The sequence below is a fragment of the Anopheles gambiae genome, chromosome 2 (genome assembly GCF_943734735.2).
Source record: "Anopheles gambiae chromosome 2, idAnoGambNW_F1_1, whole genome shotgun sequence".
Classification (NCBI taxonomy): Eukaryota; Metazoa; Arthropoda; class Insecta; order Diptera; family Culicidae; genus Anopheles; species Anopheles gambiae.
Window position 1 is genome coordinate 79,534,963 of NC_064601.1, and position 25,472 is coordinate 79,560,434.

Below are 25,472 nucleotides of genomic sequence, written 5' to 3' on the forward strand. Positions count from 1 at the left end.
GCAGCGCTTGTTCCTCGGACGAAAATGCAGGTGTGCTGTTTCATGAATGTGAATGCGACACCGGTGCGAAATGGACACACGCACAATAGCAATGAACTCGGCATTCCCTCACAGGTGTTTCTCCAGTGCACGCCATTGAAAGGCCTTCGTGCATCTCTGCGTTGCACGTTGTGTGCGAATGGTAAACTTTGTGCGTTCATTGAGCTGGCGCGCAGTTGTTCTTTTCAATGGGCGTTTTGTTTCATGAGCGCGGCAGTATTCTTTTCTCGATTTTGAAGGGAAGACGCTTACTCGCGTACTCGTTGATAGTTTTTATCCATGCGATGTTTTCGCTGCTCCATAACGATGTAGTTCATCGCGTATAGAAGTAGAACGCAGGCAGAGCACGGGATCAGCCGTGTCCAAGTTTTTAACCAGCGCGTTCTTGACGGTCCAAGCAAGCAATGTTAGTAACAATGGGTCGAGGTAAACGTTGTACCGATCATCAGCGCCATATGTAAAAGCGAATGGCTGCTGCTGGCATTAAGCGCAAAAGGATCGAGTTCGTAATGGAACGATCGCGCACTTTTGTGGCAAACGCGCTTCGGACAACCGAAACGTGCTTAGACAACTGAAACGCGCTTGGACAACCGAAACGCGCAAGTCAACCGGACGTCCTCAGAAGACCACGGCGAAAGAAGACCGTAACATTGTTAATATATCGAAAACACACTAATCGCGAGGGCGGTGGTCCTGCTTATCACACCGAAAACCTAACCCAAAACACAAAAAAACTACTTACAAATCTATCCGAAACGACCTACTTGTGAAACAAACACACACATCAATACACATTCAAACATACATCCACACACACACACACACACATGCACACACACATACACACACACACACACACACACACACACACACACACACACACACACAAACACACATACACACACACATACACACACACACAAACACAAACACATACAAACCACACATAAACTTGGCCCAACGGGTGCACGGTGCGTTAAAAAACCAATGCCCTATCTTTCTGTCCGATACTGTAGCATTGTTCTGCTATGTTCTAGTTTAATTTTCTATGCCAAATTTCTACCCTGAATGTTTGTTGGTCAAAACATGATGCACAAAAATGCAGACCGAATATTAAAGTTTTAGGCTTTTAAGAACAAAGTTTACATACTTAGTTTGTATCGTGTTTTAAATCTAATTTTGGGTATTTTATATCGATCTCAGTTTAAACTGATTGAAGTTAAAATAGAATACACCAAATTGAACGTTAGGTGAAAAATATACGAGCTCTTCCGGCACTTATTATTTTTAAATTTCAGCAATTTTTTCGAATGAACCGTTGCGGACAATGGGAAGTCGACACAATTGATTTGAGTTACTAGGCATCTACTACTCATTCTTAGCCATCACTTTAAAACGATTGTCCATCTGTTTTTTTTTAATTTTTATATATTTAATTTTGCTCGACCATTATTCATTACTGGTATATCAAATGCTTGTAGACTTACAGGATTTTCTTTCGAATGTGCACATCATTACAGGGTTTCCAAGCCAGATCCGAATGTGCACATCATTATTCACCGTCTATACGATGATTTTCAACACTGGAATATATTGTACTTGCATCACAATAAAGTTTCAGTTGTTCCACATGATTTTCAACAAACCACAAAGAACCGTCAAACTCAATCCAGCTTGAAACGTGTTGAAAATCATGTGGAAGAACTGATAAATTATTATGATGCAAATACAACATTTGATAGCTGTTGAAAAACATGTTCCAAGTAATTAAAAATATTGTTGTCATTCTCAATTGACTCGGAAAACCCTGTATTCATCAGCTTCATGATGTTTTTCAACAGCAGTCAAATGGTATATTTGGATCATAATAAAGTTTGTGTAAAGCTTACACATGATTTTAAACAAGACAAAGATCTGCCTAACTCAATCCAGCCTGAGATGTGTTGAAATTCATTCATCTTCGTTAGGTCCTAGCATTGTACTCCAATGATGTGTATGCATGTCATCACTATCAGAGGATTGGTAATTTGAAAAACAGAACAGACGTGTTGAAAATAATGTGGAAGAACTGAAACATTACAGGGTTTTCCACGCCAATCTCCAATGTGCACATCATTTGTCGTGGCTTGCAAGATGTTTTTCAACAGCTGTCTCGTGTCTTATTTGGATCACAATAAAATTTCAATTCTTACACATGATATTCAACAAAGAACTGTGAATTTTAAAACTCAGCCCAGCTTGTGATGTGCTGAAAGAACTGAAACATTATTGTGATGCAAATACAACATTTGATAGTTGTTGAAAAACATCTCGCAAGCAATGATAAATGTTCCTACAAAACTTAGAAAACCCTGTATTGCTGCTTTAAGCAGGATTAGGTTTTACATTTTACTCGGCGTTACTCCCATAGTTCGGCCTGTGCGCAACGAAATGCTAAAAACAAAAATAAAGCAAGTGTTTCCGTCGTTCTCTGAGGTCACATGGTGACGACGTGTCCCTGTGGTGGTGGTGAAGTTTCGCCACTTTTCTTAGCGAAGTGGATCACCAACAACAACATCTAACGTCACTCCGCCGCACCGGTGTCTCTCGGCTCCCGGTTGATGAAGCTGCCCAGCGAAGGGAGAAGGCTTATATTTTATTATAGTTTATTGTTTTCTGATTTACATCCCGAAACCTGTAGTGCTGATGTAGTGGTGGGCACTATTTCGCAAGCTCCACCAGCCCAAGGAGCGCGTGTGTGTGGCTTTTATCGGCCAAACTTCTTGAAAACTTGTTGTGCGCATCGGCTCGGTTCACAAGACAAGGTTATGTTTGAGTTGTTCAGTGCAGTGAATGCCTCGTGGTGCCGATGCTTAAAGCCTCCCCCCCCCCCATTTCATCTGCCCTAACAAGACAGACGCCCGATGGAGGAGGATGGTGCATGGATTTCTATGCGCACAGCAGCGGCAGCAGCAGCAGCATGTTTTCGTATGTTGCACTGCATTTGCGAAGGCAGTAGTGGGTACGTAGTAGCCCACCACCACATGTACGCTTGAACATTCTCAACCTCGGCCTCTCTCACCTAGGTTTCGCTCGAACGCGGGCAATGGTGGTCTGGGTGGCCCTCAAGGAACATGGAGGGAGAGCAGCCATTGGGCACGCGGAGCCTATTTCCTCTTCGTACAGGCTTGTTAATCTTATCCGGGGTGTGGTGTGTATAGTTTGTAAACATTCGCGATGGAAAAGAAGGGTGATTTTGCAGCAGAAAAAGGCAGGAAGCCACACTAACAGACAGGAGTAAGGGGGGGGATACATTGAATGCTACAGGCAAAATGATGCTCCCTCCTCACTGAATCTGGAGCAGTTGTTGCGCATCTTTTCAAGAAAATTGCCACCTGCATCGAGGGTGATGCCGAAGAAAATGGTGAACACACCGAACGGCCAAGAACGGCCCAACATTGGGTCAGGTAGTAGGGTTTCATGGGTAGTTTGCTGCTGTTGTTGTTGTGTAGCCCAACGCAGAGGTGAAGACGCATCGACTTCTGGGGCTTCACGTTTTGGTATTATTGGCAGGATTTTATTGCAAGCAGCGCCGCAGCCGAGAAATGCGTTCGGGTTGAATGCGGACCGTGTTACGACATGGGCCTGGCCGTAATGGACAATAAATTATAACACAAATATATATACACACAGTCAGTGTTTGAAATGGTAAACCGAGAGGGGAGGATGGAATAGGAGGAGAGATGTGCATGTGTGTACTGCAGTTGCACCAAAACAATCAAGCGCAATTGCAGTCGTTTAGTATTCGTGTGGCGTGTTGGGGGAATCGGGAAGGAATATAACATATCAGTGTGTTCTGTCTCTCTCGCTCTCCCTCTTACTCTCTGTTTTGGTTGGACGAAATTGTTTCGTGTGTTATTTCTAATTTCGAACGGGAAGAAATGGCTCATAAAAGCGCGGCAAACGTGGCAAAGTGTTTTGAAGGGCCGCATCACTATCGATGTAATGTGGTCTTCGGTGCTGCAGGGCAGTAATACTGTGCTATAAAAAACGTAATTTCTTTTGCAATAGTCTATCAACTAGGAAATTCATAGAACATCCTCTGCTCTACGTCTTCTTTGATAGTGCAGTCGTGAAATGTTATGACTGGCTCTGCGCCGGGGTTTTGTTACAAATGACTAAATTCAATTTCATGCTTAAATAAGTTACAGCATTTTTTTTAAATTAAACGATATCATTTTCCCACTCACCATTTGAAGGACTTCGTCTTCTGAACAGAGTTGTTAACTGAAAGATATGTGGGTTGAAAAATGTTTACTCGTTGGGTGATTTTTTTATTTGTTCTTTTGTTATTATTCTATTAAACCATTTTATCACTCTGCAATTGAAGCTCGTTTGTCACAATACATATTAATTAGTTTATTCAGAATAAATGTTCTGCTATGGGGAAAGACGAATTATTCCTTTACTATTAGTGTGATTCTAAAGTTAATAGAGTGAAAATTTCATATTTTCATAGCAGCGCAGTATTAAATTTTTATCTTAATGATTTGCCTTTTTTATTTTAGCGTGATAACGAGCTCCTTTTATAATGATAACGAGCTCCTTTTATGTCGAAAATAACTAAAAAATCAGATGAATGGGGCCGTTATACATGAGTAGTATTGTTTCTGTTACACCCGAGACATTAATATACATTCAATAATTCGATAATATACAAAGATAGTCTCGTGTATCTACAAAGATAATACTGGTAAAAACAAAGCATGTTGCAAAGAAAATGCATTAGGAAAACGAAAGGAAGTTTGCAAAATGAGAAATCAATTGATGCCATTGGTTCTTTAAATTGGTGATTCGGATTCGTAAAAAGAAATTAAATGGTTTCTTGCCTCAAATTAAATGCCTCAAAAACTAGAAAAATAAACTTCCTTAAAAGAACTTACCAAAAGAATCCGAAGGTAAACAGATGGCCTTCCATTTGCTTGTACTAGAAGCACGAAAAGACAAACAAGTTTGATCATCATCAAATTGATAGTATTCACTAAGTCTTTGAGGTTTTTGAATTTTGTTAAATTATTTTTTGTTTCTTCTAAAAAATATTGAATTATAGGGGGGACGTTATACACGCTAAAATACGGTATATCATTTTTATATTGTAAAATGAAATCGAAGATTCTTGTAAATGAAATCAAATGTAAATGAATAAATAACTAAATGAGTTATAAGCTCCATAATTTTGACTAATGAACAGTTTTTGCATGAATATGATGTTTGTTTTGAAGAATAATTTTTCTTTCATTTGTAAGATTCTTCTTCACTATTGTTTTTTATGTATTTATTTGCTTTCGCTAAGTTATACAATTTGCTGGTTGCTACAATTAGCATTAGATTAGACAATATTCTACTGTAGTTCATTATCAACTATTTAAATCATAATCGAGCCCATTGTCCAAACCTCTTTTACGAACATTAACGCTAAACAGGTCTGAGATTACGACAAAAAGTGAGGAAAAAATGGTACGACCGTTGCCAAAGGCTTTCGAAAGTATTCGTAAGTCTGTGTATTTTTTCTACGCGAACCCAGAGCAATGTAGAGACACAAGCGAAGAGGCAGGAAAACACATTCCCATCCAAATGATGATGAGAACAAAGCACTGCATCCGGCGGCTCCTCTATTTGTCATTCCATTTTGAATGAAAAGGCTCGACCCGACCGTGAAGCAAAAGCTAACCAGAACCTGCTCAACCGGCTATGCTGAGGAATTCCTTGCCCCCTACCACCTCGTCACGTCGTGTGCATTTTGTGTGTTGTTTAGTTACCCAATCTGTCCCTCGGGAAAGCAAAGGGAAAACGGACACCACGTGTATCTTTTCTCAACAGTGGTTGTGTTTCGCGTCCAAGGGGAAGGTCCAATTCGTATGAAAGAATCCCAACCACGGATCGGTTTTCGGAGTGTCAGTTTCATCCGGCTTCTTCCTCCACAGGGTCGTGCGGGAAGAAGCAACCAGTGACCGCGCGCACCGAACCAGAATGAGGGAATTTAGTGAAAGAAAACACACACAACACCGGTCAGAGGGGGGAAATCACTGCATAAATTCCCGAGTGCTGCGAGTTGTCCCTATTGCGCCGCGAGCCTATCAGTGTCACCGTTACGAAACGACCCCGCGCGAACCCCCTGCTCGCCCGAGAAAGGTATTGTTTTTGAGTTTAAATCCGCTTTTGAAGGATTGCCGGTACTTGTACAGCTCTCCGGGCAATGCGTTTCGTGCGACGTGCTGTGCGCAGGTTGCCGAGCCGAGCAAAACATAATACCCCACTGGTGGTGGTGGCGACCTCTCTTCATAACTGTTTAGTGTGGCCACCGCCGAGTTGGGCCGGGGGGGCAAAAACATAACAGAGGAAAACAAGTACACAATGTAGGTTGCGGGTGGACACATTTGTGCACCGCGAGGACACTCGACATTAGTTCAATCAAGAAAATGAGCCACGCTAACCTTTTGCAGCACGGTGGGTCTTCTCCGCACGTCGCAGAAATAAACAACGGTTTTACGGCAGGGCCCATAACAACCGCCACCAGAACGAACGTTGGAGGTCAGCGGCGTGTCTTGGTGTGGTGGTGATGTAATGTGTACATTAGCCGTCCGGTACTTGTGTGTACACCTTACGGGGTATGTGCGGATATTTATGGATGAAACTTATTTTGTCAAGAACCCTGCCTGACGCGCGCGAGACTGTCACCCAAGAAGGTGGCCATAACCGTAAGTGCTGCTCACCGCAGATGACCAACCCCAACACATTCTGCGTCCGTCGCTCGTCGCTTCCTTGTATGCATCTTGTATGTTAGTGCTTCACATAACTACCACCGAAAAAAAGAAGAGGAAGAAAATAGGACCGCTTACAGAGCGAAGTGCTCTCATGAGATATGCACGCAAATGTTTCGGTGCTCACGTTCACGTTTGGTGCTTCTTCCTGTGCTAAGGGGCACTCGGGGCAAAATGGTCACCTGCAGTTTCGACAGATGCTAAATTTGCTTCGAATGGTTCTAAATATAATGTTTTATGTAAACCATGAACCTGTTATAGTAATCTAAAGCTGCGGGTCAAGGGGCTTTCTCAAGCTGAGCTGAAACATTCTCAAGCACTCATTAAAGTTTCTCAATCACTCCAAACTTCCTCTCAGGATTGAGCCCGTGGCAGTCGTCAGTTTTTCTCACTCTGAGAACTGATATAGCCACTCAAGCTTTTTTCGAGCTTTAAATAGATAATAAGTTTTTGATCGCTTGTGTTTTTAAAACCTTTTCCAATTATAAACAGTACAAACAAAAAAATCCAACGTAATTACCGACAAACGAATAGCAAAATTGCTGCTCAGATTTCAGATGGTTGATCGCTGCATCGTAAACTTTCTCAAAAGTTTTTCAAAAGATTCTCACACCGATTTTGTGCCGATTTCACAAATGTTGATAACGTAGGATTCTCAAAAGCTATCACGAGTGCCTGAGAATCCGACGTTGAGAATGTTTCTCAAACCTCATGGCCCCGCGGCCTAACATTTCTCATGGCATGAAACTAAACATTTAACCTCTTTTCAGTATTTGCTATCGAAACTTGTTAAATGTTGTCATTGGTGCAAACAAAGAGCCAATCCAGACCGCGGGCAAATTATCAGCCCTATTTAATAGAAGAGCTATTGAATAAAGTTAAAATTAGTTACAAGTGGCTCTGTACAAAACATTAACAAAAAAATGCATTAATGGACAATTTTAGAATTTCATCAATTAACGTTAGATTCTATTAAATCAATAGAATAAAAGTAGATCAAATGCATCCAAAAACCATATCCTTTATAAAACGAAAACAGCATCGCTCTGTTAGGTTTCGTTAGCCTTGATTTGTAGATTGTGCCCCTTGGGACATTTTATTTTCTTCATGTTTGCTATTATTTTTGTTACATCAATAAAATATTAAAGCTTTGATTATTGGTTTAAAATCTGTTATTAACATCAATTCGATGATATAGAAAGTAAAACCCTCCTAACATGACCATCGTGCCCCATGTTACCCTACCAATGTCTTTGGTACTGGGCCAGTGTAAAACATACAGTGTTCATCTTGCTTGCTCTAACCATCCACGTCAAAGCATTGGACAAGAAGTTGGGAGCAAAAAAAAACAACAATGGCCAAGCTGTCATTATGAAATAGGACTTCTTTTGCCTCAAAATGTTAGTGGATGAATGGCGGGAGGAAACCTCATACCAGTAAAACAATGCCAACAAGAAAGGCAATGCAGAAGCGATCATAAAAAAAAAAAAAAAAATATTATTAAGGTCTGGGATCACTTTTGTTGCACTTTACCGACTCGCAAGACTGCGGCCGATGCGGAGAAGTGTGCAAGCGAGAAACACGGAAAAAGAAATTAACCACGTGGTGGTGTGCCGCGCTCACTAATAAGTTCAGGCTGGCTGGGGATAGCATGTGCCACGGGTAGGAAAATTAAGAGCAAGAGCCAACCATCACCTGGGTAGGAGAGCCTCGGTACAAAAAAAAACGCGACGGACGGAACTGGAAAATCGAATGCCATCGAATGGCCGCTGCAGCACCGTGCCACGTCCGGTCCAAAAATTGCTGCTCGATTTTGCGTGACTTTCCTTTTTTTTTCTTTTTTGTTCGAATTTTCCCCCCTCAACGTCGAAGTGATCATCACACATGTCTTGTATGGATCGAGAAGCGACCTGCAACTCGTGGCCGGTTGGTGGATCGGTCTGTCTTTCTCAGCGTGGCCGCTGTGTCGGGGTGCATTCGGGAGGTTTTGGGAAGTGTTTCGTAGCTTTTTTCGACTGCAAAGTGCATTACGATTTCACGGCGTGTGTGTAGTATTGTACTGCCCGCGGGGTATCACTCATCACCCAGCAATTCCACCTGTAAGGAAGCGCCTAGGAGGAAATACAAACCACAGCGGGGGTGAGTTTGCGATGGGAAACGCATTCGACAAACTGCTCGGAAACTCCCCGCCGCTTCTTCCCCCGTGGAGCTCTCGGCGAGCTTAATTTGGGGGGAGAAAAGCCCCAACCGCGTGTGGTCACTCCACGTCCGAACGTATCAGCTTTTTCATATTTTGACTTCTTTCGTGAAAGTGAACGCGCGTGTCGATGGTGCTTATGGGTTCGTGTGTAGTTTTTTTTCTTTTGCTATTTCAAGTCCTATTACGTTGCGATATGTCTTTGCGCACCCCTGCTTTGCGACGTGGTTGCCACATGCAATCGGAAGTTTTCGAACACCGCATCACCGGGTGGGGAAAGTAGCGGCGGAAAGTCGTGGCGTTTCGTGATTAGGGGCATTTTCTTCGAAAACGAAACCAAAGTGAACCTAAAGCGATGGTTCCAGCGCACAACTACCTAACCAACCAACCAACCAACCACCCTTGAGCAAGCACACAGCACGGGAGAGAGGAGGGTTTCGGAAAGGTGGAATAAGTGGACGAAATTATGTTGACGATTCGGCAATCGAATTTGACCGATTAAAGCGCGATCGTTCGTTATGATCATGGGTGTGCGCATGCTTATTGATTTGAATTATGACTTACTTTAAATATTTCCATCTGCGTTTGGGAGAAAGACATGGCTTTTGCCTGTATGTGTGTTAATATGATAATTGTGCACCTTTTCGGGGTTATGTATTTCCCTTTCCCGGTCGGACGCTAATGTTGGATCATATTTTATGCGCTTCGAGTAATACATAACCAAACCCTTTTGAAACGAGGGTTACCGTCATCTATTAAAAAGTTTTGAAAAATCTAATTTGTGTGTTAGGTTAATCACATGCCAGGCTTCATAACATAATAACTTCATTGTGGTTGTGATTAGTGATGTGCTCTCTGATACGCCGCGACTCCGATCTGACTTTGGCTATTGTTAGTCCGATTTCGACTCCGGCAAAATCGGAACCACTAGTTCTGCCCGGAGTCCTCCGGAGGCGTCCAGAGTCGTCCGAAGTCGTCCGAAGTCGCACGGAGTCGCCCGGAGTCGTTAGAGGTCCGAGTCATCTAGAGACGTCCGGAATCGTCCGGAGACGACAGAAATTGGAGTCATTCGGAGTCAACTGGATCCGTCCGGTGCAATGTTCTTGTGATCAGGCGTTTCATTTCGCTTTGTAGGTTTTTATCTTTCACGTTGCTTGTGTATTTTCGTATACAGGGCTTTGTTTTGAAGGCCTACTCCGGGCAAATTCTGACGACTTCGACTCTTGAACGACTCCGGGCGATTCCGGGCAACTCCGGACGACTTCAAGCGATTCCGGACGACTCTAGAAGATTCCGAACAACACCGGATAATGCTGTGCGGAAATACCTTTTGGAGTCGGATCCGACATTATTGAAGTCGGATCGGAGTCTACTTCTGATTTTCGCCAACATTATCCATCACAATTTATGATTAAGTTATTCCGAATTATGGTTCAATGTGGAGTAAATCATACATAAAAGAACTCTGGACACTGTCTAAATACTTTCAAACATTTTGGTTCGTATTCAATCAATAATGATTATTCAGTAATGGTGTGATGATTCAATTAACTTTAGGTGTCCTCCTTTCAAGTACATCAACAACAGGTGACAAACAAATTGGGCATTTGCGGGGATTTTAACATCCAAGAATTAAAACCATAGTATGTTTCTGATAGTAATCAAAGCAAAACAAGCCGCTAAACGAACATAGTAGATCAGGATCATAGTGATAGTGTTAGTCTTTAGGTGTTATTTTGCCAAACCTGATACGGTTCACGGCTTTTCCGGTTTTCGATATGCCTATTACTTTGTAAAGTAAGGTAAGTTCTAAAATTTAAAACATTCATAGTCTTTTTTGTAAAACTTGTCAAAAGTTTTTTTTTTGAGTTGTCTGGTCCAATTATCCAAGTTGTTCCTCCCTTACATCTTAATTTTCGATTGCATTATTCGCTGGTCCACAATAAACCTCACAACTCACATGCGAGCATTGTAAACTGTTGATTACCCTGGTGATTATGATGTTCCTCCCAAAGTGTGCGCATGCTGTCTATCCAAAACAAATGATTTCATTGGCCCGATCGTTGAGAGCGTGGAACCGTTTTTATTAGCAACACGTGTGTGTGTGTATGCTTGATGATGTTGGTGGGTACAGAGACGCATCGCCGGGTGGTGAGAAGCGTCTCCAAACAAACAACAAACAAATCCAATGTTTGCCAAAGTGTGCCATCGGCGAGGGGAGCGATAATTTTTAAACAACGGCGCAACACCCCTCCCCGGCACCGATCAGTGAGGCGGAAAAAATAATACCGATCAACGCGCATCGCCATCGCACGCGGCCCTAGGAAGGGTGCGCGCGATAAGAAGGGCGTTTGTCTGCGCTCGATCGACTTTAGTCACCCGTGACGGAGGCAGCAAATGTTGCTGTTGCTGCTGCTGCTGCTGGGTCTGGTTGGGTGGGCGGACGAGCAGATTGATTGGTGTTGGTGGAGAATAGGATCCCAGCGGCATTTATTATGTTTCGATGCCAGGGAACCCGAGAGTGTAGTGTAAGACGAAGCGCATGCGAATCTAGCCATGTCAGGCCGCACCTTTTTGTGGTTCAATTTGGCTGCTACTTTGCGCGAGTTTCTGTCTGTTTTGCTAATTAGCTGCGGGTGTCTGTCATTCTGCAGTGTGCTGGGTGAGAAAATGGAAACAAAACGAGCGCCCGTCTTCTCGTGGCTTGGTGGCAGAAATGTCATGAAAGTATGACGATCGCGCGGGTTCAACGGTTAAGACGTGTTGCGCCTTTATTCCGGCTCCAAACGACATCCGGTTGCTTTTTGCCTGGTGACATGAGGTTTATTCAACTGCTGTTTGTGTTTCATTTCCTGCTTCTTTCTATATCCCCATTTTCCCACTGTATTTGAGATGTCTTTCTGCTCTCTCGTGTTGTGCTGAAAAGTATTTAATTACCGAAAAGCACACAAAACTTCACTAGCTCCTCCAATCTGGCGCTAATTTGAAGTTCGCATGAAAAAGCGACCACCGATGAATGAATTGTATCGCGCTCTATCGTTTTCCACTGTGAATGCATCAACCCAAACTCCCTAGCCCTTTTCGTAATGGAGCGATTTAGTAAAGTGAGCTAGGGCGGCGGGCACAGTCACGGATACGCCGCAGCGCGCATCGTGATAAAAAGCGAAAAGCGTTATGCTTTCCCAGCATGGATGGGTTTGGGTGGGGGTCACCAGATCTGATCATCCCCAGGGGTGGTGCGCCTGAACAGCAGACGTTTAAAGTGGCCGCTTCGGTCCCTATCTCTGGCATAACATGACCCATCGCTTCGCATCGCGCACAACATGCCATGTGTTCCTCAGTAGCGCTGAAGCTCAAAAAGGTCGTGCTTATCGTGGCGCGTTATCAGTAAATCGCTTGATTTCTGTATTGGAGACGATTTTACCTTTTCCCTTTTATATGTTTTGGGACCCAATTTGTCGTACCAAAATGAACGCACACACATGCACACTCATCGTCTAATGTTTGTTGCGTGTGCTTTGTCGATATCAGAAACGCGCGAGCGCTTGCAGCCAGATAAGGATTGCGCTTGTTTTGTTGCCCTTGTACAGCGTCGGTCGAACCCAAAAAAGCTATCATGTGTGTATTTTGTCCGCCCATTTTTCCGCTGCGCACTCTGGGGAGGTGTATCTGTGTGGCTGAAGGAAAACCGCTGGGTGGTTTGGTGCGGTGCGTAATAAACATTGAAACGATACAATTTCGACCGGCAAACCACGGTCAATGGTACACTCCAGCGCGTGTGTGTGTGTGTTTGATGGGGAATCCGTCTTGTCTGTATCTCGCACATGGCGATTAAACGTGCAATAAAAACTGTACCACAAATCCCCCCTCTTTGTCCGGTTGTTTTCGGTATCGTTTTCGCGATGTTTGCACTTTCCTCCAGCCCTTGCCAATGCTTCGTGTCTGACGGTTAGCACTACTTTCGATTTCTGCGGCTATTACACATTTAGTGAGTGCTGCTTCGTCGTTTTAGTGGCCAACTGATGGCGATATATGTTTACGCGCGTCCAATGCGAGAAGCGAGCAGTAGTACGCCTCACTCAGATGTTGGTGTGTGAGACACTTTGGTCGTTAGCCACACGCAACAAGTAGTGCTGGAGGAAGAAAATGTGTTGGGTGCTCCGGAAAGTTGGTGATTTTAAAATCATTTTCTCTGGCAGCGTGTTAGGACCCATTTTTGGAGGAATTTCGAAATTACTACTTCGAAATTACCTAGAGTTGCATAGGAATGTAGTTTTTTGAAGAAGTTAGTACGGATTAGTGCATTGTAGGGACCTACATTTTTCTCAATCGCCAGAGTCTGAAGTAATGATTTTATTTACATATTTATTAAAACTTTCACACCTCAGAAATTGATCCTAACTAGCTCTATCTAATTTAGAATGTTATATAGCATTTAGTTAAAGCATAGTTAAGAAGAAGAAGAGAAGAAATCGAAAAAAGGATAGCGTACATGTAAAGTCGGAATCGGAGATGATTGTTGAAGTTAACTAAAGAGGGAGTTATTGAATTAAGAACTTGGCTAGTTCTGAAAGAGAAAGATATCATAACATTGAGCAGCACCGTAAGATATAATTAAGGGATTAACGGAGCACGTCTTTGGCAAGACGATGTAGCCAAGTACCTGTAAAAGTGTAATCATGATTTTATGAACTAGGAGCACGAGGAAAGAGGTATATACAACACTTATTAGGGACACACCTTCAACAAATTGGACAAACATCAGGGACATCATAAAAGAGTAGAATAGGTGGCCGCTCAGTAATAGAATTGAAAGATACATTTTCAAATGATTTGCGTATAGATGATTAAATCTAATTTATAAACAGAAGGGACTAATGACATCTTCAGAAATCAGTTCTTTTATTTATCCTGAGCTATCTGTGGAATGTTCAAACTGTGTGCTCACTTACTAAATATGACAAAATTACTTCCACTGTCGCTGAAGCTGAACACTCTTCGAAAGACCTAATGCATGCGGGGGAGACCTACATAAGGAAGCGCGTGGTCATTGTACCTGCAGCCCGCATTCCGTTTGGTCCAGCAGCGAAGTCTGAAGAGCGAGAGCACACCGAGAGAAGTTTGGAAAAGCGTGGAAATAGTATTGGCAACAGCACCTCGCTCAATCAGTGAGATTGCTGCCACCCTCATCGATTTGGTGCGTGGTGGTGTGCTGCAGAGGAGTGGAGTGGTGCTGCTGCAACGTTTGCGATCTTTTGCCATGAACGGTGATCTCCCCGAACAACAGCCGCCACTTTAACCATTATTCGAGTAATTAGCAGTTTCTCCACGCGCGTCCAGCCAATCGATTCGCGTTTCTCTGGCGCGGTTTGTTCCGCCGTACGATAAAGAAAGGTGGGGGGTTTAGTGTTGGTGTGCGGTGTCCGGCAACACCCGGAGTGCGTTTCGATTTCCACGGTCTCACCCAACGACGGGCAATGACAACGACGACGACGACGCAGTAGAGTAAACGCTTATCGATGGTTTTATGGGGACTTTTTTCGGTTACTTTTACACGGTTGATGTACACACCTTTTTCAATTTTTCGCCTTCACTTTCGATTTAGTTTTTATACCCTTTTTGATATCATCTGGCCGGGGCGGGCGTGAAAAGGAAATTCATGATAATAAACGAAATACAATCGATACGCTACAATTTTGCTTTTAATTGTTTTGCGATCTGTGATTTTGTTGGTTGTCTCTGTGTCTACTTTTTTGTGGGTGAACACGTGGCTAACTGTAGCCGCTAAGGAAAATCATTTGCTGTTACATGAAGCTTGAGGCCACTGATACTTATTAATTTATTAACTTTGTGAATGTTAGTTTTTTTTAAATTGATTTAATACGAAGAAGGAGGACATTGGAAAACTTGGAGTAAATTTTTTATAGTGGTTGGAAATAGACTCAGCCACAGACTTTGTAGTATACTAATTTATCTAAATAATTTGTTGTTTATTATAAAATAAAATAAAAAACAAATCTTAAACGACTAACATTTTGAACTCAGATGTTATTTGTACATTATTGATGTTTTAAAGCAATTAAAATACAGAAAAAATCTTTGCTACATCATAGCCATTGCAACAGAACGAATAAATTCGTATAGCACATGATAATTTCAAGTGGAAGACTAAAAATTTGTGCTTTTTAAAATAATTTAATATTCCATTTATGATGTTGCTAGAGATTATTGTATTTGTTTTAAATCTATGTTTGTTTGGAATTAATTGGGAGTAACAAAACAAGTTAAATCGAGTACCTCCCTACATGTTAAGAGAAACTGCAGACGCTGTACTCCGATACAACCTTTAATGTTATGCAAAATGATTAATCCAAATTAACCCTCCCGGGCCGTGAGGGAAATAATTAATATGCTCTATTTTCCTTTGTTGTTCCTACTATGTCTGTGTGTGTGGCTGGGCTACAAGAGGTTCGAAGCGGCGATTGCATCCAAAGAGAGCTTGTTTATCCTGTCGCACGTTGAACGATGATGATGATGTGCAGCAGCCACCGCCACCGCCACACACAAACTGCACTGCACAAACTGCGGACTAAAACACTGCAGCTTTCTAACACAGGAAGAAAATCGAACATCGTCGGACCCGTCTCTTCGCCCGCAGACACACCGTAGTAAAAATAATCATGCAATAGTTATGATTACATGTTTATCCCTCCACCAGCGCTTGCTCTATTCCTCTGTCGCCACCCCCTCCATTCGAGCGGATGAAATAGTTGATGATTTGATCGGAAAATCGAAGCGAAAACAACCGCTACGCGGCAAAAACCGGATCAACCAAATGCCTTCCGAATGGGAGCAGAACCGGGGTCCGGCTCGCATAGGTTATCGCTATCGGAGAGTAGTGCGCCCGGCGGCAATCGTGATATCGTTATATCGTTGGTGTATATTTTTCCTTTCCTTCCTTCACAGTTTTCTTTTCATTGAAGAGAGACTATTACCGGTTGCGCGCGCGAGATCAAGGCCGATGTCGGTTGCAGCGTGAATGGCACGAGGAGGGAGGAGATGCACGTGAAGATGACGTTGCCACTGCCCGCTGTTGCTGTTGTTGTTGTGTGTTGCTATTACCCAAAGGCTTCCGGCTGTGCCTGCAACACACCGAGCGCATGGTATAAGTAACATCCTCCATTCGGTGGTATCAGTAAATGATGCGCGAGAGAAACACACACCTTCATCGCTTGCCTCCGCAGCAGCACAAGGGGAAGGAAAGAAGGTAAAGGTGGCTCACGCTGCTTGCCTTTACTTGCAATATTTTCTTTTTCTTTGGGGTACAGTGTGGCCTATACGTGGAGGAATTTTATTTGTGCGAAAAGTTTGTGTTTTTTCGCTGCTCGACACGTCGTTGAGAAATTCGCAATATGGCCTCGACACGTATTTGGGTTGCTTGTTTGGTTTGGAGAAGAATTGTGGCAGGTTTTGGCAAAGGCCAGATGCTTTGTTGAGGTAGTCGTAGTATACGTTGAGGTATCATCTCTTTAAGTATTACAGGTATTTTACAGTTTATTGAATGTTTCTTCTGCTTATAACAAAAAATAATAATAAATGTAATTGTAGCTTATCACTCGAATTCATATTTACAACACTTCGGTTAATTGGTTCCGCAGCCACAAACGGATTGATATATAAATATTTTTGCCTTGCAGCCCAGCACGGCCAGCTGCACCATGCAGCGATGAGAAGGAATGGTCCGACTGCAATTATAATTAATTGCTTCATATAGATTTGTGTTGAGACTGGTGTGCAACAAAAGGTTGGGCCCGGGGGGGGACCTGGGACGAGAGCGAGAGATTCATGAAAAACGGCGCACTGATAGAAAATCCACCCCCGGGGCGGCGCGGCGCAGTGAGCAAGAGTCCATTCAACCGCGAAGATTCACGTCGACCGAATTTAAACGAGGGAAATTGATGAAAACGAGACGAGGCGCTTAAGAGAGATGCACAAAAATGGAAAGCCTAAAAAGGAGGGGGGCAGTCGGTCGCAGGTTTTCTCTTGCACACTCCCTCCCCTTGCTGCATCACACGCTTTGTATGCTTCACACGTGGTGGAAAAGGGAGGAGATCCGATTTATAGTGGAGCGTTGGGAAACTGAAGCAGGAAATGAAGAAAGAGAGAGAGATGACGACGGGGTGCATACGTCACGCGGCCACTTTTCATTTCGCTGTTGGTCGCATCTATAAAATCTAGTTAGTTGTTTTTAATTTCTGCCGTTTGCCATTTCTTCCAGCAGCCTCTCTCTCTCTGTCTTTCTTTGTGCCGAAATCAATCTTGTAGGACCTTTGTTGCTATAGAAGGAGAGAAAGAGAGCAAAAGGAAAGCAAACTTGGGCCACATGCTCGATTCCAATCGTTCAGTGAAAGTGAGTTGCCAAAAGTGAGGCGGATTTATTTGGACCAACTGATGACCGTCCGGTCGGTTAGCGGGATTGGAGATTAGTAAAAGTTTAGTTTAGTTTTGTATTTCGCCCGATGATCGATGTATTTTGCCAATTGCTATCGATTTGGCCGGGTGGTTGGCGGGGGAATAGTTGTGTTTTTTGCCCCTGTAATAATTTCTAATGTCGATCGAGGAGCGGCCAGAAACGTGAAATAGAAAGGTCATCATCATTCGGATTGTAGGATTAATTCGTGATTGCATCATGTGGTTTTGCTGGCAAGGTTGTGAAGAATTTTAATTGCTTTATCAACTATAACTGGCCAGGTAGAAGTGCAACGACATTGAATAATGATAACTGTTAGTTGCCTAGTAACTAGTTCGCTGACTGTTTCTTCTATTTTTTTCATGATTTGTATTATTTCTTTGAGATTTGGTAATCAAAACAACACAAAAGGAAAACAATGAAGTGTAATTGAATGCGGGAAAAATATTTACATCTTAAATGATAGTTGGTACTTGGGTATTTATCGTTACAAGGCATTCATGATAGGCTTTTTTTGCAGTTAGTGTTTAAAGGGAATTTGGTTAGATGTTAATAAAATATTTAATCAATTATTTTAAAATTTTTGAAATGTTACGTCAATATTGAAAAGCTTATATTGAAGTGGAGAGTTTATCGATGTAGAAAAATGATTTGATTTTAAACAATTGGTTGGTATCGTAGTATGTGCAATAAGGCTAGAGCAGGGATCTCCAAACATTCCAGCTCGCGGACAGTTGCATTGCTTCGAAAATAACTATATTGAAGGCCATTTGACCTTACCCTTAACTGATGGGTAAACTTATAAATCTCGTTTTTTTAACAAAATACTAACGAAACTTGTAGAGTTTCGAATTAAACCTTAATTTTCGAGAAAAGAATAAGAAAAGTAAAAATACAATTTTATTTAAAAAAGTTAAAATATTATAATATATTGTTTAACTTTAACATTTACATATAGACAAACACATTTAACGATCTCAAACATATAATATTTCTGTACAAAAGGCGCGGGATTTAGCATAAAACCTGTATTTCTCATAAGCACTATTTCGGCTCATAGTTTATACATTTTATGCCTCAAAAGATCCACTTATAAACTTTGTGACGTATAATTGATAGTTTTTGGTTGTACAGATGTCCCCCGAAATACGACTGTATTTGGGACCGAAAAAATGACCTAAAACAAGGCGTAAGTCGAAATAGTCGTATGTCGAATATCTGTGAATATATAGTTTATAACCGAAATTGAAAAGTCGCTATCTATGAAATCGTGTATTTTATTTAAAATAATGTACGATAATGTATCAATTTTCTTCCAAAAGTAGTTTACACGATATAGATATTCAAAATCGGGGAGTTGTGGAATCTGAGGAAATATGTTTGTAACGGTTATCTGCACAGTAATTTAATTTTTATTATTAATTTCGTCTCAATGACTACTTTTAACTGTCAAAATCAAAATCTTCGTATCTGCGAATCATCGTAACTTGAGGGGGTCGTAACTTGCGGGACGCCTGTATTTTGTATGCTGTATTGACATCGTTTGAGCTGCCAATTGTCAAACTCTATACAGAAAAAAAATTACACGAAATACCAAAACCTAGGGAAACGTCATGTATTGTAGCCTTTATATACAACCGTTATCTTTATGTTGTTTTCGTTTTTTCACCTAATATCGATCGCCGGCGAACGATAAGATACGAGTCTGCACGACCACGAAAACCATAGAAAATGTTTTATTTATCGCCTTTTAATTAGCATCTTCAAACGCGTGTGTGTGGGTTCATGTATATTAACCACCGTCCCGTTTCATAACTATGGGTATGAATATCGACGGCGCAAGATAAAAATCATCACGATCGCGCTGGCTAATCTCAATATCAAACAAATAAAAACGCGGAAATGACTTCCGAGCGCCATCATCATCATAGCGGCATATGCGGCGATGATCTTTCCCGAACCGCTTTCGTCACATTATCACCCCCCAAAGGCCAATCATGTGCGCTATGATTATTGGCGTGCGATATGAAAGTATGCAACAAAAAAAATGCTCTCAAACACTCGAACTTGTCATTTAAGTTTGTGAGCCAACTATTTGCGCGAAGGATTGCGAGAAAAGCCAACGGAATTGGGAGTAGAAGCAACAGCAAGCAGCTGCAACTAGTTTTGGATGCATGGGAGCAATTGGCACATAAATCCGCCTCCCGTACAGCAATGTAGGTAAACGTATGCATAATCCGTCGCTCAAGATTGCAAATGTGTGTGTGTGTGTGGGAAAAAGTCGACTACTCCGTTGAGGAGAGAAACTACAACAATCCGCATTCTATTTAAATCCGTCCCTTTTTCGGGTGGTTAATGAAACTTGTGTGTAAATATGCATTTTTTGTCCCAACGGAGGCTACTGCTGGCCGTTTGGCACAGGCTGTGTGTAGGAGGAGGTGTGGCATGTCCACACTGCCAGCAAGACTGCTTTAAAAGCAAAACAAGTGCCATTCAGTGTGTCTCGCTGTTTGTCAGCTTTCCTTGCGGAATGTTGCCCCTAATAATTGTTGCCCCAAACCGGAGAAAATGGCTGTGTGTGGGTCCGTTTCTTTCACACACCAGGCAAGAGAATAGAGAAGGGCATTTAGGGGGCGAGTGAAGTGAAGGGGGACTCTAAATGCGTTGCTGGAATTTGAAGTAGGTTTGAAGCTGACCACTACTCTCTCGGCATTAGGTGTGTTCTTTTAAAAGTGGGAGCTTGTCTGCTAAATAAAACCGCCTTCTGTGCCCTTTACTTTCGGCGGTACAATTGTACTTTTGACACGTTATGTGTATTCTTCGGTTGGCTCATCTTATAATGTGGCCAGCTTTGACACCTTCACGCGTAGATCAACACTTTCATGCAATCGAGACATGATGATGATGATGATGCGTTTTATTGTTTTATTATATGCCCGGTTGGTGGAACAAGGTCGCCAGCGAGAAAGAAAGAGGAATCTTTTCTCATCATCCTCGCCCGTCGTCGCGATCATTTTTGGAGTTCAATTTTAGCCTTTCATATTTTAGCTTCAATCCTGAAAAGGTAATGTTTCATTTCGTGCTGTTTCTGTTGTTGTTTTAGTTGCTGAAAGGTTTTCTCCCATTTCTGGCACCCCAGAATAGTGTTGTTCGATCAACCAGATTAGCCTTTAAAGGAAAGGGAGATTGATCTGAGAAAGCAACAACAGGTAATAGCCGGCTTCCGGTGTGTGGTAATACACAACTTAATCCCTATGCTGGTGTTGTTGGGCGTTGCATTCTCCCAGTACTGGCTCGCGCTGGACTAATCGAACACATTTTCGCCCCGAGTTCTAGTGTCACTCATCGGTTTTATCGCCCAATGTTTCTTGATTAATCTTGACGAAACACCTTTCGCCACCGCGGGCTCGGGCTGTTGAACCCGCAGTCGTCAACTTATCGAAGGGAAATGGGTTTCTTTGGCATGATGAGTTGCTTAGTAGCAGCGCCGGCTGCTCGGTCATCAAATCACAACGCAAACCGTTCCGAGCACTGGCTACTCAAAATGGGATGTCCCCCCCCACAGTGCCGGGTGTTGTTGTGCCTTCGAAAGTGGTACAAATTGGCTGGTGCAAAGTGTTTTGGACTCTTCCTGACTACTGCCGCTCGTGTGCGGGTCGACGTCTGTTGACGAACGCTTTGGAGAGTCAATGTATACGGCCCAATCGGTGGTCACCCTCAAAGCACCTCGATTGGTGATCGGAACGGGTCAAAACTCGCACTTGACCACAGAGTTCGTTTTTATGTGGCGGTCTCAAATGACTGTAATTGAGCACAATCGATCGAATTTCTTCCGATCGGGACGGTGTGAGCGAGTCTTTCAGCGCTGGGGCACCCCAAAAGGTCAAACGGTGTGTCTCCATCATCCGTCAGCGGATGAGTTTCCCTTTCATTGATCGTGCTGAAGTGTGATCGTTGCCATTTCGTAACGCCACACATCTTATCTCACACCGCCCGACTGTGTGCCCTTGAACCGTGTCTGTTAAACATTTTGTAACCGTTTTCTTAAAATTATTCAAATCCACTGTCGTTTAAAGATGTGAGGAAAAAAAATGGAGGGTAGTGGTGCTGGTCGTTACGGTCGCTTATGCGATGTGAATGTTACGCTAGTGATAATTATGTGTGTGTGTGGGGCGGGGGGGGGGGGGGGGGTATTTGTAACTTAATTTGTGTGAAATGAATTAGTAGGTCGAATTTTAGGTATGATTATATGATTAACGGAGCGTTTAATTGTGTGATGGATCGCTTATTTATGCAGAGTGTCGACGAAGGCGACGAAGGAAGCAACTAACATGACATGTTAAGCTGCTATCTCTACACGCGTTGCTTCCCCGTGAACGCCCGGTGTATTTGCGAACAAGGGGGATAAACATTTAATTTTATAGTTTGTGTGTAGCCAACGCTGTATCTGTGTGCCAGGGTGTTGAAGTGGTAAAGACATGTTTTCATTATCATTTTTTTATGGAACAGCAAAAAAAAGCTGTTTCGTTTTTGGGAACTTTTGGAGGTTTATTTGTGTATTTTATTCGCTTCCATTACATTGTGATAAAATGATTGCCTTTACCCTGAGTTATTTGCCGCTCTTTTCTTTGGAATGAGTCATATCCTGGATATTCATACCCGGTATCAGATCCTGGATGGGTGCAAAAAAGGGCTGTCCCGGGGCATGATGCATATTATGTTACCTTTGGCAGCGAATGTTGTAGCATTCAATCATGTCATCCTCGAAGCGAAACGAAGAAACGCCACGACAAAACCCGCGAACTCCTCTGCCTTCTCGGGTGTACACCACGAAGCGGTGTAATCCATAAGCAGTAACGGTTAACTTTAGTCAAAGTGGTTCCAGCCCGTTTCCTTCCAGTGCGACGTGAGTCGAAACCATAATCAGCACCAACAAGGCAGTCATGCAGTAGTCAGGCAGTAGTAGTCGTCGCGATGGCGGTGGGAGATTGAATTTTTAAACCCAATCGTATATTAGCGTGTGTGTGTGTGTCTGTGTTGCAGCAAACGCCACCGCACCGGGAACTGAATATTGAACATCATCGATGCAGTTGCTGCTGGAGGAAAATCGTAAAAAAAACCTACAACAGTATGGCATGGTTTGATTTGTGAGTGATCCGCAACGTTGTGTACTCTCTTTACTTACCTACGAGCTAGAGGAAAAAAACTCCCATCGGCGGGGGGTGTATGTGTCTCTCTGTATGACCGACACCCCCAAGGCGGCATCATCGTCATCATCTGCATTTCGATTTCGGTCACGGTCCCCATAAAGAAGGGCGCGAGGTAACCATCAGTAACGCGAACGAATGGTGTGATGGAGGCGAGCGGAGAACGAGGAAGGAGGGAGGGGTGATTGACGTAGGCAAAAAGGTGAACGTTCCCAAACGCGGCCAGAACCCGCCGGTGTTAAGTGTTATTCGCACCTGATTCTTCGCCGGCGAGCTACGAAACAGGTTCGCTGGCCAAGAACACCGTGTTTGCTGGTGAGGAGGGTATTGGAAAATGGGGAATGGAAAATGCGCTGAAGCGCTTTCCCCCTTTAGGAGTCATTTTAGTTTCGGCCGGTAGAGAGCAGCATGATGGAGGGAGAAAGGGCATTCGCGCCTTCTCCTCCCCTTCGAGGTGTGTTTGGTCGGGCCGGGGCGATGTTTACACTTTACCCACATACATAAATTAAAGATCGTCGGGGTATTTGTATAAATATATATTTATTCTATTCATTTTTCTACCTCGCTGTGTGGCTCTGTGTGCTTGTAATGCGGGATTGGGCTACTGGTTTCGATGTAATGCTGGTTCGCACACACTCACACACACCCACATACGGTGCACTCTGCCGATATGGCTCTCTCTGGATTTGTGGTGTCAAAAATCTAACACAGAATCTTGCCGGTTGTTATTAAGCGCGGGTAGCTGGATGGCGTGTATTTAAACGATGATAAACGAACACAGAAACGAGTAATCAACGGGTGCAGTGGCACCGGGGAACAATTAAAATGTATTTCTAGCGAGGTACTTAATAACTTGACTGTATGTGTGTGTGTGTCGAGCAAGATAAGGGCAAATCTCGATTTTAACTTAACATTTATTGTCACTGTGTTGCAAGGCTTGTTAGCGGACTTGAATCGTTTTGTATTTTTATTAGAATAAAATGAATCGTTTCTTGCTAGTCTTTGCGTGTGTTAATAAATGTTATTTAATTATTATTTTTGGTTGTTTTTGTTTATTTTTATTCAATTGAGACTAAAAAGGGAGTATTTGGAGTAGCTTTGATCATCCTTGCAGCTGTTGCTGGAGTTGATCTTTAACCTAGCTTAAACCTGTACTGATTATGAGACTGATCCTTAACTTGTACTAATGGCACTGGAAATCATTACGAATCTATCGAAGAAATAGGTCAACTCTATCCCGGTCGAGAAACCAATTTGATCTCATGACACTTTGGAGCACACACATGACTACGATCCGATTCTGGTTATTGATAGTCTAATGACGACTCCGACCAAATCGGAACCTCTAGTTCCGTCTAGAGTCGGAGTTGGAGTGACAACTGCGAAGGCATCTTTGCAACTGCCGTGTCCGACCCCGACATTGACCGACCCAGGCTGTCTCCAAATCTCGTTGGCTCCGGCCGACTCTTGCCATCTCTGATAAACTCAGACTCTGCACAACTACGACTCCGCACGACTACGACTCCGGACGACTACGACTCCGGACGACTACAACTCCGGACGACTACAACTCCAGATGACTACGACTCCGCACAACTACAACTCCGGACGACTACGACTCCGGACGACTACGACTCCAGACGACTACGACTCCGGACGACTACGACTCCGGATGACTACTACTCCGGACGACTACGACTCCGGACGACTACGACTCCAGACGACTACGACTCCGGACGACTACGACTCCGGATGACTACTACTCCGGACGACTACGACTCTGGACGACTCTGAACGATTGCGGACGGCTCCGGATGATTCTGGACGGACTTACCTTCCAGCTTTGGTTGGTTCCTTCGATCGGAGTCGACTCGGGATTTCTGCCAACTCTATCCACCACTACTCATGACGATCCTAGAATCGTTCTCGGTAGCTTTAATTTGGATAATTCGTGGATAAATGTATCGCTGAAATGTAGTAATCTGTGACTAGTCTTGCATATTGAGGATACTGCTCGGATTTATGTTATATTTGAAGAAACACATTGCAAGATTCCAAGCGTATAAGAGCTATTAACTCCCCACTACCAAACAGAATCGTTCTTAATGTATATGAACTCCTCCCGAATGCATAAATTTAAAAGTTTATTCATTGATAGATGTCCAAGCTTTTTAAGATATTTAGGTAGATCGTGAACAGCGCACAATAGACAGCCTTGTATCTTGCATTCTCCTTAAGCCCCATGGTAGCCTTATCTTTCAGCTTTGTTGTATAAGGCTTCTAATCTCGTATGTATATAAACAGCACACACTGTCGCGGATGTCTACACCCTCTCGGATAATTATTAGGGAAAGAAATGTAGCCGCCAGGCCTCGAATAACGTCTCTAAATTTATTTTTATTAATGTCTTGCTTCCAACTGTGCACTCTTGTACGATAAGAATTGTGAAAAACCTCACGAAAACTGGAGTGCAAAATAGCAAACAGTCTCTATCGGCAGCGAAGGTGTTGCACAAAAGACTCCCCCGCTCGGGGTGGTATGAGCCGCACGCGGCATTTATGAAAGTGTGATCAAGCTTTTCTCATGTTTCCTCCTCCCGCCGCACAATGGCAACACCGAAATCAACGCCACAAAAGCAGCACATCAAACTGCTGCAGAAATGAAGAAATAAAATTCACCCGAAATGAATGGCCAACAGCACAAACGGGATTGGGTTGGTGGTCACTCCCTCCCAATGTGCTTTATGATGCATAACGATG

The 25,472-nt window shown here is 43.1% G+C and overlaps 1 protein-coding gene across 8 annotated transcripts in view; it reads left to right on the forward strand.

Annotated features, from left to right (window-relative positions):
• The window catches only part of LOC1274835 (uncharacterized), a 38,103-nt gene that overhangs the window by 6,606 nt on the left and 6,025 nt on the right, over window positions 1-25,472 (forward strand). The gene's annotated exons all lie outside the window — the stretch shown is intronic.